Source organism: Zeus faber, assembly GCF_960531495.2.
Source record: "Zeus faber genome assembly, chromosome: 5".
In the NCBI taxonomy this organism is placed as follows: Eukaryota; Metazoa; Chordata; class Actinopteri; order Zeiformes; family Zeidae; genus Zeus; species Zeus faber.
The window spans coordinates 4,530,648-4,545,437 of NC_137192.1; the positions used below are offsets into that span (position 1 = coordinate 4,530,648).

At 43.4% G+C, this 14,790-nt stretch overlaps 1 protein-coding gene across 2 annotated transcripts in view; it reads left to right on the forward strand.

Annotated features, from left to right (window-relative positions):
* Positions 1-11,961: 11,961 nt before the first annotated feature.
* Positions 11,962-14,790, forward strand: part of plxnb1b (plexin b1b) — a 91,631-nt gene continuing 88,802 nt past the window's right edge. For both annotated transcript variants that reach the window (XR_013844172.1, XM_080001290.1), the window contains exon 1: positions 11,962-11,976. The gene's annotated coding sequence lies outside the window, so the exon portion shown is untranslated. The remainder of the gene's footprint in view (positions 11,977-14,790) is intronic.

Genomic DNA, 14,790 nt, shown 5'->3' on the forward strand with positions numbered 1-14,790 from the left:
CCCAACACCTGGTAAATAAACTCAGCGAAATAGGCATCAGCACCCCACTCTGCAACTGGCTACTGGACTTCCTTACTGATAGACCACAGACAGTAAGAGTTGGCAAGAACTCCTCAGAGACCATCACTGTGAACACTGGAGTCCCCCAAGGATGTGTGTTGTCCCCTCTGCTGTTCACACGTGTGACGCATGACTGTTGTGTCAGATACAACTTGAACCACTTCATTAAGTTTGCAGATGACACAACAGTTGTGGGCCTCATCAGTGACTAACAACGACTCAGCCTACAGAGAGGAGGTACATCAACTCATCAACTGGTGTGACAACAATAATCTACATCTCAATGCAAACAAGACAAAAGAAATAACTGTGGACTTCAGAAAGAAACACACACCACACATCCCACTCACCATCAATGGCAATGCAGTGGAGTATGTGAAGAGCACCAAGTTCCTGGGGGTGCACATCACAGACGACCTGACATGGTCAATCAACACCACCTCCCTAGTAAAGAAGGCACAGCAACGCCTCTACTTCCTTCGCCAGATGAGGAGAGCTGACCTCCCCCCTTCTGCCCTCACCACCTTCTACAGGGGTGCTATTGAGAGCATTCTTACCAGCAGCCTCAGTCTGGTATGGCAGCTGCTCTGCTGCTGACCAGCAAGCCCTACAAAGAGTGGTGAGGACAGCAGAGAAGATCACCCAAACAGTACAACCATCCATCCAGGACCTGTACCCGTCTCGCTACCGCAAGAGAGCCACTAATATCATCAAGGACCACACCCATCCAGCACACAAACTGTTCACCCTCCTACCTTCTGGCAAGCGGTACCGCAGCATGCGGTGCAATACCACCAGATTCAGGAGCAGCTTTTTCCAAAGGCCATCAGACTACCAAACTCACCAAACACGACATGAACACGACACCCACAAAGACCAACTGACTGCACAATATTTACATTTTTACAATACATATGTATCCCCTTGGTATACATATGTATCCTCTTGCTGCTAGCTTTGTACTGCACCTTATTACCTTAATAACATACCTCATTTGACTTCTTGAGTATATTAAGACTATCCTTAGTCTTGTTGTGTTGTTGTGTCTATTGTTGTTGTCTTTTTGCACTTTCATGTTATATGTTGTGTGTTACAATTACTTGCACATTTGGAGTATGGGGAAACGCAATTTTGATCCTCTGTGTAATTACGTGTTGCATGGTACGATTGACAATAAAGTACACTTTGAACCTTGAACTTTGAACTTGAACTTTGAATACGCGTCACGTAGACGAACACCGTCAATTGCGCATCATGTCATTTGTTGTCGTCACTACAGTTTTTCTTAAGGGCTTCCTGGTGCTGATTCCAGCTCCACCGCTGATGGAAACACAAAGGGTAACAGCGCACAAGCGAACTGGTCGGACTTGGCACGGTAGCACTTCGGCCTCAGAACGAGTGGAATTGAGGCTCTAGCTGCCTTTTGCTTTTGTAAGTTGAGCTGTGACACGCAGTCTGCGGTGCACTGCACGGTTTCCCTCCATTCATTGGATTATGCGTCTTCTGAGCTAGATATTCCAAGATCTAACTGAAAGCTTTGGTCCCATTTAGAGATTTGTTGCGCTTATAATCCTGGTGAACAAATCAAGAATCATACTGCGTCTCTGCCCACATCCCCAGTGAGGAAACCACTTTCATTGCAGAATGTCTTGTCAGTTAAAAAGTGAAATAAGCTTAACACGGCATGCTCACAGTTCAGTAGATGTCAGTAGATGTGTGTATTTGAAGTAGCCTACAGGCAGCTTTTGTAAATTACTCTCCGATTTATGTTATAAATGAAGAGCTTAAATAGTTTTTTATTTCTTTTAACAAGAACAAGCCTTTCCATCTGCTCCACGACAGTAGCTTTTAATCTCTCTGGAAATGAACTATGCCTCTGTTTCTGTAGGAAGGAATTCTGTGTCACAATTCACAAATTAATATCATGAAATATCACTTACAAACACTGACACACGTTTAAAAATGGTTCATAATACTTGGGGATCACTTTGCTTTAAGATCTTAAAATAATTACTGAGGACTGAAGTAGTCCAAGGCAATAGGTCAAAGGTCAAAGACAAAATAGTATCTACACATTTGGCATAATTCATATTGAATTAGACTGATCAACACTGGTCTTCACCAATTTTTATTTTGGAACAATTAAATGATTCCTGTAAAAATTCCATGCAAAACTTGGAGCCAAACTGTGAGTTTGGCTCCAAGTTCATCATTCAAGTTCATCATTCAAGTTCATCATTCAAGTTCATCATTCAGGAAGTCGTTCCTCACTCACCGTTCATTACACCAACGGAACCAAACGAACCAGGAGTCATAAAACTAAAATTACTCTTTTCACTGAGTGACTCGTCAAGGACCGAATTTCAGAAAAGAGCTGAATAATTCATCACTGTGTACCAGGCGTACTAGTTAGAACAATTCTGCTTCAAAACGAATAGTTCTAAAATCATTTTGAATCAATATTCTGTCTCAACATGTCCTTTTTTTATTTACACAACACAAGTAAGACCAGATCATTTATTTGTGGAAGCAGAGATACATAATCTTTTTGTGTTTAACATTTTTAAATCAAAATACAGATTTGCAAATCGAGAGGTATTTGTCTTTTTTGCATTCACAAATGGTAATACAAATTTGTGGATTACATTACATTTATTTGTGAATTGTGACAGAATTCCTTCCATATTTATGGTGTGTGGTGGATGAGAGAAGTGTGTGCTGTTGTGTGTGTCCTTTCCCCTTCAAAGAAAAACATACATAACCCCCAGAATTGGGGCAGTAATGGTATTTTTAATTGCTAGCTTGAATGCTAATAAGTCAGGCACAATGTGGCTGCGCTTTCCTACAAAGGGCACAGAGTGCTATGGCACAGGGCTTTGCCTGGAAACAAACTCATTGTTTGTAGTCCGTATACTCGTCGCTGATAGCATAGCCGTCAAGTACAGAGAGGAGTTCTCCATTATCTTCTCTGTCTAGTTGTAATCCTACCCGTCCCCCCGCTCCTACGTTTTGTTATGCCACTGCACGATTTTCAAAGTCGTCAGATCGCTGTACTGTTCAATCTTCACAACTTTCCATCTTGTGATCGGGATACTTGAAGTCGTTGTGGTTTCAAACTAGATGACTGACAGGCGACAGGGATCACACATTACAAGATCTTTCACCAGGAGGAATACCCGACGATGCAAACGATGTTGTGTCACAAAAACACGCGCGAAAAGTGAGATTATTTATTTCTTGACTCCTCCTCTCCTCCTCACTGCATGTCTGCTCTCATTGGTTGCAGCTCGTTGCGTCACTCCCGAGTCGACATTGACGCAACCAGATATTAAACCTGCTTGAAATCTCACGGGTGTGGGCGAGCGCTCAGCGAGCAGTTGAATCGCGTCGTGAGCAGTTCACACCACACGCTTGTCACTCACGGGAGTGCGCCATGATTTGCCTTCGACCCGCGGCTTTGCTCGGCGAACTCCAAAAACCTGTAGACGAGTGGAAAATCGGGCTAAAATCTTGTAGTCTGAACTCGACATTAGTTGCGTCCCCCGCAGGGTTTTACTGAGCCAACCTCCTCCCTGTGGTGTATTGACAAAAAATGTGTTTGATAATTAGAGGGGATCTTATACAATATTGAAACAACAATATGACCTCTGCCAAGACATGCTTCTGCATAAACTACACTGGTATTTCCTCTGCGGTGTCCACAGCAGTGGTGAGCTTTTGGCGATTCTGCCACAGTTCCGCATGCTGACTGCAGTATGCCGCCAGAATACTAGGTGGTGGTGTTTCTTTGGTTGCACTCTGTCGAGAAGAAAACGGAAGTACGTGATCGTGTTGCGAGAAGAAAACAACAGGGGAAGACTGTGGAAGTATTGGCACAATAGCGAGAGGAAAACAAGTCTGAAGAGAGCCCGGAGAGAAAATAGTAGAGGGCAGGTATTTTATTCCCCTCCTGCATCCCCGCTTCTCTTCCCCTCTGTTTTCTTTCTCAGCTGGACTTTTTTTGTCCCGCAAGTTGTTCCATTAGCTCATGTATTCTGTAATTGGGTTGCGCTATTTCCCGTATGAGTTCAGTCCCATCTGGCAATCTTTGTGATTTTCTGACGATGTGTCAGATACGTACAAATGTACATATTTGCGGCCCTCCTCTGCCAATCTCTCTTCCACTTGGTCCATGATGCTTTCCCTACCGAGTTGAATGCAGATATGCGTTGGAGGAAATGCGTGGCGGAAATGCTATGGCTCAAAGCAAGCGCGCCAATCCCAGCCGCCTATCCCCAGATCTCCGGTTGTGGTCTCTGCGACCGGAAATACATCCGGCATGGTTCCGGTGGCGATTAGGAATCTGCTTTCAGTGTAGTTTATTTTTTTTTTTTTTTTATATATATATATATTTTTTTTCTTCCTCCCTAGTATTTACGTCTTGGAAAGTTTCAAGGTGATATAATCTCATCCTCTTTCATTTAAGCCACAAAAAATACACATCAGAACACAGCGATACAAATTTCATGATGCCATAATACCATTGAAAGATTATATCCAATAATATTGATTCATCTTTCATGTTATGATGGTCTACCACCCTTTTTGAAGAACATCTTTCATTAAAGCAGCCTGGAAACTGCCAGTGAAGGTGTTGTGTGCAAGAGGTGATAACACATATGCACGCCTTTAACAAGCGCACAATGAGGTTCGGTTCAGATGTGGTAAGGTGGAATTCTGGTAGCAGGAACACAGTGTCAAGACCCTACACGTGCTCTTTCTTGCTACTAACTAAACAGAGATGCCTCCTGTCCCGGTTAATCTGGATGGGGTTACTGTTTGTGTTGAGTGCATTTAACAGCGTTGGGCCTTGACCAAAAGACAAGTCAAAATGCAAGTAAGAACATTGGAGACTCTCCCTGGCACTGAGAACAAGCGACGGTGTTTACGTGCAACTGTTGTATTTGGCTGCTGTCGGAGGTCTCCAGTTTCCTCGGCCCATGTGATCTCGGATGGATTCATACTCCCAAGGGGAGACAAACACTTGCATATGGACATATAATAATTCAGCATTCTCAGCGCTATTCTTGGCTGTCTTATTATTATGTGCTTTTGCATGTTAATAGCATCACCGGACTGTCTACTAACACTGCCCCACCACATATTGACAGCAGACAGTTAATCTCCTGCCTATTGATCACACGCCAAAAACTGATTACCATGATGGTCCCATGACCGTATGGCCCCAGGAGCATATTATAAAAGACAGTTGATAGAATTTGGCCTGACAGAGGTTTGATATTTTAAATTTATGTCATAGATTGTTTTTTACTCACTGTGAGTAAATTTCTCATGCTGCTAGGGCTGGGTTGTAATACCGGTACCGACATTTATATCCTGATTTTGATCGTACAACTATACTTTTTATTTAACATGTTTTCTTTTTCTTTTGTATTGGAAGTAGGGCGGAACGATTTGGTAAAATAATCTGATTGCAAAATTCTTTAGACCAATATTGCGATTTGGTATGCGATTATTAAAAAAAAAAATAATAATAAAAAAATAAAAAAAAATCTTCTGTATTATTCACTAAACACAAGCAATGAATTATTCTATAGTATGACCAACACATTATTGGATACGGTCAACATATAAACTGCTCTTTCCTGTTGGCCAGGCCTACGTGTTATGATGAAATTAGATTAATGTATGCATGATGCTGGGGGGTGGGCAGGTAAGAGATTTACAGAGTAAGTGTCCCCATTACGCACAGATTCGTTCCATGCACACTCGTTTTGTTCCATAAAGAGTAAAATATAAACACACTTTTCTGGCTGTTCTGGATCGTGGGCAGCAGATCGCTGGCGTGCGCATCACTGGCACACGCATCTTCGGTAACATTGGAGACAGAGACAGGTGTGCAAATTGCGCCCTGATGGCTCCCTGTCCACTTAATCATAAAGAATTGCTGCAATAACTCTGTCCTGTCGATGGCCTGTGGAATGACAAGAGCACAGCTTTTTGTTACACCGAACTGCCACCAATCCCCCTCTTTGGAGAACCATCTTACTGTGTTTTGGTCAACTAATCACTACTCCAAGAGGGGGAGAATCACCACGGGTACAACATGTATCGACAAAACAGAGTTAATTAAGTCCAGGAAAACTGGAACAGCAATTGGGCACGTGGCCTCTCCCTGTCATAGTTATGGCAGTAAATGAGGGAGGAAAGGAGAGGGATGTCACCAGGAGGGTGTTGGGGGTGTGTTCAAAGCAGGTGCTGATGGTGTGTCTGTATGCCTGTGATGAGAGCGCCTGTATGTGTGTGTGTGTGTGTGTGATGTGTCCACCGGTGAGTGTACAGGACTTGTCCCAATCGGTTCTGGGATCTAAGGTCAGTATTATATTGTAGCGCCTCCAAGCAGCGGGAAGGCCACCCCTGAGGCCCGCGGCCATACAGACACCCCACAGCCACAGGAAATCCCGAGCACTCCGCCATACAGCCACAGAAGACCCCCCAGCCCCCAGAGAACCCGGTAGCCCGTGGAGCAATATTCACGCCCGGAACATAACTCAGTCCCGGAGTGCGCGAGGAGACCCTGCACCCCTGAGCCGCACAAATACAACCCACCCCCACGTGCAGGCACAAGACACAGCTGCAGGTGCAGAATAGCCTGGTGCGACGACAAGAGTCCCCCCCCCCCACCAAACCAAACTTTTATTTTTTTAATCGCAGCCTTTGCGATTTAAAAATTGCATTCTATTAAATTGCTATGTCGGTTTGAATTTGATTAATCATTCAGCCCTAATTGTAAGTAATTAATTGAAGGTCATATACTGCTTTTATATAAAAGTATGCACCATTTAGGTTAATACTTTGGTATTAAATACCCCACCTTAGCGATTACTGTTCTCACTCTTGGGCTTGGCACAGATGTGATTCACGATCCCTAAGCTCCTTGAATTTACAAGGTCTACTCCGTTATCGCAATAGCCGACAGTGCTCTATAGAAAACCTGCTATCGCACGGGGTCTGAGTGTCGCAAGGCGTCTTGGATTAAATGTTTTCATTGACAGAATGGCAGCTATGGTAGCTTATGAAATGAGCACTCTCAGAGCTGATCTCATTTGACGGGAAAAGCAGATTTCGCCGACGAATGGTAAAAGAAATGAGCAATCCTGTCAGAATGGCCCATCATTTCCGCAATGAACTTCTACCCCTCCTGTTTGTGTTCAGTAAATCAAGTGGAAAATTGTGGAATGGCCACATTTGTTTTCCTTTTCATTGAAGCTTAAAATGGAATGAGTAATTAAAGCGGATTACGATCTCTGCCAAAATGATGCCTGGGTTTGGTAGGTTCCACCAAGATAAAAGGATTTTATCAATGCAAAGACTTTTGCTCTTCGAGCTGGGTGTACACCCCCTTTAATATTATTTTTGCTCAACAAAATACTGTTTGTTTCATCATAAAAAATGAAGTTAGCAAAATTTGCTGTGCTTATTTGACTAGTAAGTTAACACTGTTTTGCCGCGATTGAACATCAGAGTGAGTTATTAAAAAAATTCCATGACCTTTTGTTGCGTGCTTTGATTTAGAAATAAAATGAAGGTGATAAAAAAAATCTTACATTTTATTTTCCAAATGAGTCACTAAATGTAATTTAAGGCAGTGGTATAATTGCTGTTAAGAGATTATTTTGGCCTATTTATTTTGTGGAGTAGGGCAGTGTAGTCCAATAACTGGATCAGTGAACTTGGCACACTTTGTGGGGATATCCTCATTGATTTGTCCTCAGGGCTCCTCTGTCGCACACCAGAGTCATTATTCAGCATTATCTTTAGCCAGGAAATGCACAAATGTGTGACTTGAACACAACGTTGCCTTCAAGGAAACTCCACCAGAATTTCAGTGAGTCAGCAGTTCGCGCTGTGGTTGTGGCCAATTTGGCCATGACTGGAACCATTGTATTTTAATGCAAGGCAGTGTCAGTGGGCCAGCTAATGCCACAAACAGCCCTTGTATCTGATGCCCCATGTGCCTGCGCCTCTGAAGGAGTCTGCATGTGTGCACCGTTGTAGCTGCTTAACTTTTATGTGATCTCTGGAGATGTGTGAAGTTTTTTCGGGGGCAGGGCTGGATCAAATCTTTGTGCCTGAAGAGACCGGGAGCCTAAAGGAGCTGGAAACCAGGAACGTGTGTGTGTGTGTGTGTGTGTGTGTGTGTGTGTGTGTGTGTGTGTGTGTGTGTGTGTGTGTGTGTGTGTGTGTGTGTGTGTGTGTGTGTGTGTGTGTGTGTGTGACTCCGACTCCGCCTGAATTGAGTTTAAAAAAAAAAAGCATTGTTGATGAAAGCAGGCAAAACACATGGCGTACTGATAACTAGGATTCCACTGATAGGACTTTTAAGGACAGATACCGATATTTGTTGGACTGAGGCTATTCAATCTCGTTAAATTCAAAAATTCTTTACGTCCTAAAAAAATCCCAAAAAGTATGATAAGAATTCCAGGATACATTCCTGCCTTTAAACGAAGAATTCACTTTTTTTAATTTTTATTTTAATTTTCATAAATTGAATGTGATAAGAAAATAAAAATATCTGCACGAGGGAGCGAGTCTAAGTGTAAACAAACACGGATGGAAGGAACGTGGCGCTTCGGGAAATTACTCCTTCGGTGGATCATGAATTATTACAACATTTACCTGTCTGCTACTGCGCCGCGACAACATAAGGTGAGGGTTGACGACAGAGCTGATTGCATTTTTGTACATGTAGAAGACACAGGTAGCGTCGGTCGAACTTAACTTCCGTTTTACTACCAGCGTTCGCCTCTGGCACAAAAATAGCTTCTTTTTTTTTAACAATAAAAGCTGGCCCTTTGAGGCAACTTCCAGTTTTTCTGATTCCAACCATCGGATCACGACTAATGGGGTATATTTTACGGATACAAATCCGATAACATTTACATTACATTTACATTTAGTCATTTAGCAGACGCTTTTATCCAAAGCGACTTACAATTGTTCAAACACCGACGGACGCAGCCATCAGGAGCAATTCGGGGTTAAGTGTCTTGCTCAAGGACACTACAGCATGCTAGCAGGAAGAGCCTGGGATCCAACCAGCGACCTTTGGATTACTAGACGACCAGCTCTACCTCCTGAGCTACCATCCCCCGATAAAGACTATCATGTGATCGGCCCACCCCTACTTCATTATTTTTCATATCAGAGCTTCATGACTTGACAGGTCAATATCCCATATCTAATAACACGCCAATATCAAACCCACTCAGACTCAGAGATGCCTTTTCTGTCTTGCATTTCCTTACTAACTAACACAGGTAATCCCAATGCCTTTGCTGTATTGGGATGTTGTGTAAGAGTACTAGCTGCTCATGGCTTTCTGCAGCTCAACCGTGGCACTATTTTAAGAGAGGCAGGCATAACTCTGTTTTTCATTGCCACTCTTTGGTGGATGTGAGGTGCAATAGAAAACTGTTGGTTGAGGCAGGAAGCAATTAGGATGGCATCAGTTGTATGCCGAGTGGCCTGAGAATACTGGCTGTATGGGCAGGATGGCCTGTCATATTCTAGGCTCCCTATATACCCCAAGGGAAAGGAAAAGGCAAACCTTTTTTCTATTTAATTATAGAGAAACTGCGGCCATAGGCACACAATCAGTGGGAACTTTACAACCAACAGATTAACAACCTTCAAAATGCCGGCACCGCTGGTTTTAGATGACGTGAGATTCTCATTTCCGTCCCCAAAGGGCTATTTTCTTTTTTTATGCGTTTGGGAAATAGTTTGCCAGCTCCTTTTGAAATGGTCTGAGTGGAGACTGGTAGAAAAAAACCCAGCCCACTAGGGTGCTGTAGTTGGTGCCCAAAGCTGCCGAAATGCTGAGTTAAGGTCAGAAATTGCACTTATTATTACCTTATTATTAGAATAAATGGTCTCTGTTGAGTGTCTCGCAGCCTTTTTCCAATGATGATGTTAAGCTACAACTAAGGATGAGTTTAAATGAAGAATTAATTTTAAATACAATTTTCCTGATTTAACTTAGTTAACTTGAGTTAACCCCCCCAACTCTGTGCGGTCAAAAAACAGTTCCTTGTATATATTTGGAGCATAGAATATATTTGAAGGAGGCCCCTGGTGCAAATTGATGCCACCTCTTATAAGTTAAATGAGAGTGAAACAGTTGCCCTTCTGTTTGGGAGAATCACCAGCTGCATCGCTGTACTTTTACCGCAGGTAATTGGAAGCTTGGACGTGGTCTGCACACTCTGTTTCATAGCCGCAGTGGGTGCTGTTAAGCTTACACATATCGGGAACTAGGAGAGTGCGTGCCTCTGGTATTGTTATTTTTATTTGGCGAGTGTCCCGTGCATAAAGATTTTTCTGAAAGACTCATTGCTTCCTGACTCTCTGGTGAAAGTGAGTAAAACCTCAGCGTGTGAACATTCTCATAGTTTGGGCTTCCAGACACAGCTGTCCTCTCTTTCTGTCTCTTTCATTCTGATCACCTAGTCTTTGGGCCTTGTTTGTTTAAGCTAATGAACCACTGTGCCATCCAACTTGATGGGAATCCTAACCTAATAAACAAACCAGATAGGAAGGACAGCCATCCTTCCTGTTCCTGTTTTATCCGTTCTAACTGGTCTACCTGGTCGTCTGCATTTCACCTTTGCTATGCACTTTGTCTTCACATGGGGCAGGCCCGAGCCTTGGACGTTGTTGTCTGACATTACTGACAGACAGCTGCAGATGTTACTGGAAGGAAAGATTCAGGTTCAGTCTTCTTCTTTTTTTTATTTTTTTTATTTTTTTATTAAAAAAATGTTTATATCTGAGCCTGGAATCTTTTCTCAGCAAGATCCAACAGATCTGCAGGCCAGGATACGAATGCTAAGGCTGATGCGAGGACAAGCCCCGCCCTCAGCAGGACATATAGTGTCCTCGATCGCGTCCTTTTTACAACCGTCAAGGAGGGACTGGAGGCGCTCCAACTTTGGCCATTTGCCAAGTTATGGCAGCATTTCTAGACATTGATGGTCGTTTGCGTTCCAAATAACCATGTAGTGAAAATGGAACAAGGCAGCTTTTTACAAACCAAAGCACCCGTGTTTGAAAGCACATGCACATTAAAAATAAAAGCTCATTCATAACTCATTCGCTAAATTCTTTGGTACTTTTTTTTTTTACTGATAATAGATGCCAGAAACAAAGCTTTTGCAGCTTTGTCATTTTTGAGTGAAATTTCATTTGAAGAGTTTCACTACACCGTTACCTGCTGTTGCTTGATCAAAGCATTCCTAGCAGGATTTGCCTCGTGACTTGATCCTGCCTTGACTGGTTATTTGGTTCAACAAAATATTCCTTTTTTTAAATGTAAATTGTCATCTTCAATTTTTTCTTCAAAAAAATGTCGGAAGCATTTTCATGTCAAACTGTGGCGCTTCATCTCATGTTGGGCAAACGTTCCGGTTTCTCTGGCTATTGAAAATGCGACTTCTGTGCTTGCTTTGCCCCCACCGTGTTCAGCAAGCTCTTTGTTGACATCCTTGACAAAAGAGGCCTTGTAGCAGGCTCTGAGGCCTCACCTGCGTAGCATGAATTAAAGCGATATGGCAGGCGTTTCCAATGGTTTAGGCTCACTGACAGGGAGAGGAATTCTCAGACACTGGCTCCCAATGTCTCATCATCCACTTCCAAGTTACCGTTCTCCTAAGCCCAGTTGAGTTATAGTGTGCTACAATATTTTAGCTCTTGGATCGCTGAGAAAGACACACGGAGAAAAGAATAGACTTTGGGAATGTTCTGATCACCTTTCTTCTTCCTCCAGGTTTGAAAGGACTCCCATGGGGCTTTGTGGAAAGGGTTCCCAGCTCAGTTTTGGAATGTCAGGACTAGCGCCGTAGAATTCTACAGGTAAGAGTCTAAATACATTTGTTAAAGTATTGATGTTTTCAGAAAGGAAATAGTAGTGCTACATTCGTTTCTGTTGTTTCAACGTTAAAGTCTGTCATACAGGTTAATAACTGTAATGCTGAACTTATTAAGGAATGACTATTTTTGGTCATTGCTGCACATAAAAATAGCCCGACCTTTCGAAAGAGGGGGAGAGAGCGAGAGAGAGGGCAAGCAAGCAAGTAAGTGCTCTGGCTTTTTCAGGCATTTCCTTCAATTCATCCAAAATCTACAATAGCTCATCGTTGGGGGATACAGGCTACCCCCCCTGTACTGACAAGTCTGAGGGTCACCCCCCCCCCCCCCCCATCCCCAAAGCCCTAGACATAAAACCACGTCCCACCACGGACAGCTATTTTAGAGTGTCCACGGCTGCTTGCAATTATTTCTTGCCGCACAGGAACAAGAAGCTCGGGTTCATGCTGCGTTGGCTTCTATCAGTTTGTTTTTCATATTTTCCCCCTCCTTGTCGCCTCTCCTTGTGCTTCTGAATTTTCATTTTTTTATTTTTTTGGGGGGGAGGAGGCTGAGCTGAGGATGATTGTGTTTTGCTCTCTCAAGTTGACCTTGGTTAGATAAACCATAGGCTGAGCCCCCTTCCTTTCGACAGGCTTCTCCTCCCTCTCCCTACATCGCTGTTCTTCTTGCTGGTTCTCTCCATCCTTCTGAGCGCTACTCACAAAGTCAGGCATGTGTTGATTACATTGTGAAATTGGACCCAGGATTTTTTTTTTTTTACAAATCCTGCATCCGGGGGGTGGTGGTGGGGGTTGTATTGGTTGTGGCGGTGATTTGTAGTCTCAGAGGGTAAATGGAGGGTGAGCGAGACGTTGGGGCAGCAAGAAAAGGAAGCAGTTGCGGTTGAGAACTGGCGGTGGACACTGCCGTGCGAGCAGTTTACGCCTCTTTACGGCAGCTGGGCAGCTGCCTAAATCACATACCATACAACTGTCAGTTGTTCTTATCCAAACACTTTACTTGTCTGAATATGATAACCTTAAATGCTTTGTGTCCTTTTTGGGGGGGGAAAAAAATAAAATTCTTAAGCCCTGCAACAGCTATTTTGTCTTTCAACTTTTTTCATCAAAAATGTTTGATGAATGAAGCTGAAGCATGAAGCGGTCAGTCCGCAGCACTTTCACGCATAGCTCTTGCATGTTCTTCTACTCGTTCTGTATCGTATCCGACGAGTCACCTCATCTCGGCTCCTTGTGGTTTCACCGCTGTCATTATGACTGTGTCGCTCGGCCTGTGAGCATGTGATTGAAGCACCCTTCAAATGCTACTTTACTTCTGAAATACCGCTGAAATAAAACATTGACAAAATGGGAAATTGCAATTTAAATGGCTCCTTAGAATTGTGATGGCTTCTTACGGATTCCCTGTTCTAATTCTAGGTTTGTGGATTCTGCACATATAGACAAAAACATACACACACCAACAATTTTCTTTTGCAAGTCATCCCCCTGACCTGGTTTTGCATTTGCATTCAGAACACACACACACAAAGTTGACAGAAACTCTTGTGCACTGTGGGTGTTTTTGAGTCACGTTTGTTGTGCAAGGAGGTCAAAGTTCATTAATGCCTGGGTCCATTGTTCCTTGTGAATCACAGACCAAACATCACTGCCCTTTGAGACTGAAATCAGTAATTTTACACACACACACACACACACACACACACACACACACACACACACACACACACACACACACACACACACGTACACCTGTGCGGCCACAACTAAAGCCCAGTGGAGATGAACAGCCTGCCATTTGATTGCATGGAAATAATCATCCAAGCTAGACAGGAAACACTGCAGGGGAAGTGTGTGTGTGTGTGTGTGTGTGTGTGTGTGTGTGTGTGTGTGTGTGTGTGTGTGTGTGTGTGTGTGTGTGTGTGTGTGTGTGTGTGTGTGTGTGTCCGCACATCCCACACACTAGTGGGATGCACCTGGCCTGTCTCATGGACAGTTTCATACCAAAAGCAACTGGGCCATGCAATGTTCTCACCTCGACCCCATGGTCAGATTTAATATGAAGCTTGACAGATTGGATGTGAAAAGATAACATTTATTGTTAAAACGTATGTGTCCAAGTCTGTATGTATGTGTATGTAAACACTTGATGTCTCAGCAATGGAGCTGTTCCTGGGAAGGTCTGCCAGGGCCGTTTAGTGGCTTCATCTTGGACTGTGGATTTATTATGGTTTAGGTTGCGATTGGGCGTCAGGCTAAGACAGGTCCAGGATGCACAGCTTCTGCCTCACAACAGTGATTTCCAGGTTAGCTTTCAGGAATATCTGATCGCCAGAAGCTTGGCATCATTTTGTGTCCAAGGGAAACTCCTAAGTTCTAACCTTAGCACCGTGTTTAAACTTGGATTATTGGCGAGAATGGAGGTTCACGGTGTGTTTTAGATGAGCCTGTGTGTGTTGGAGTGGGTGGGGGGGCTTTGCAGATGAGTGTGCCTTTTAAGCGTATCAGACATCTTAACAAACATTAAGGGGCGGTTTGATAAGGAATCTGGAGCTATACAGAGTAAGCAAGCCTCTTAAAAGAGCCCATGCTGGGTGCACAGATCGGATGAAGTCATGGCAGAGATCAGAAGACTTGAGGCTCTGCTGCACAGCCCAGAGTTGTCTTTTTATCAGTTTGACATCAGTTTTCCACCACAAGCAACTTTTGTTCTGCCAATAGTCAGAAAAACTTCAATATCTGTACTGGTATTGAAACCATGGCTTTAATGCCAGTTACTTTTTACAATGCTGTTTTT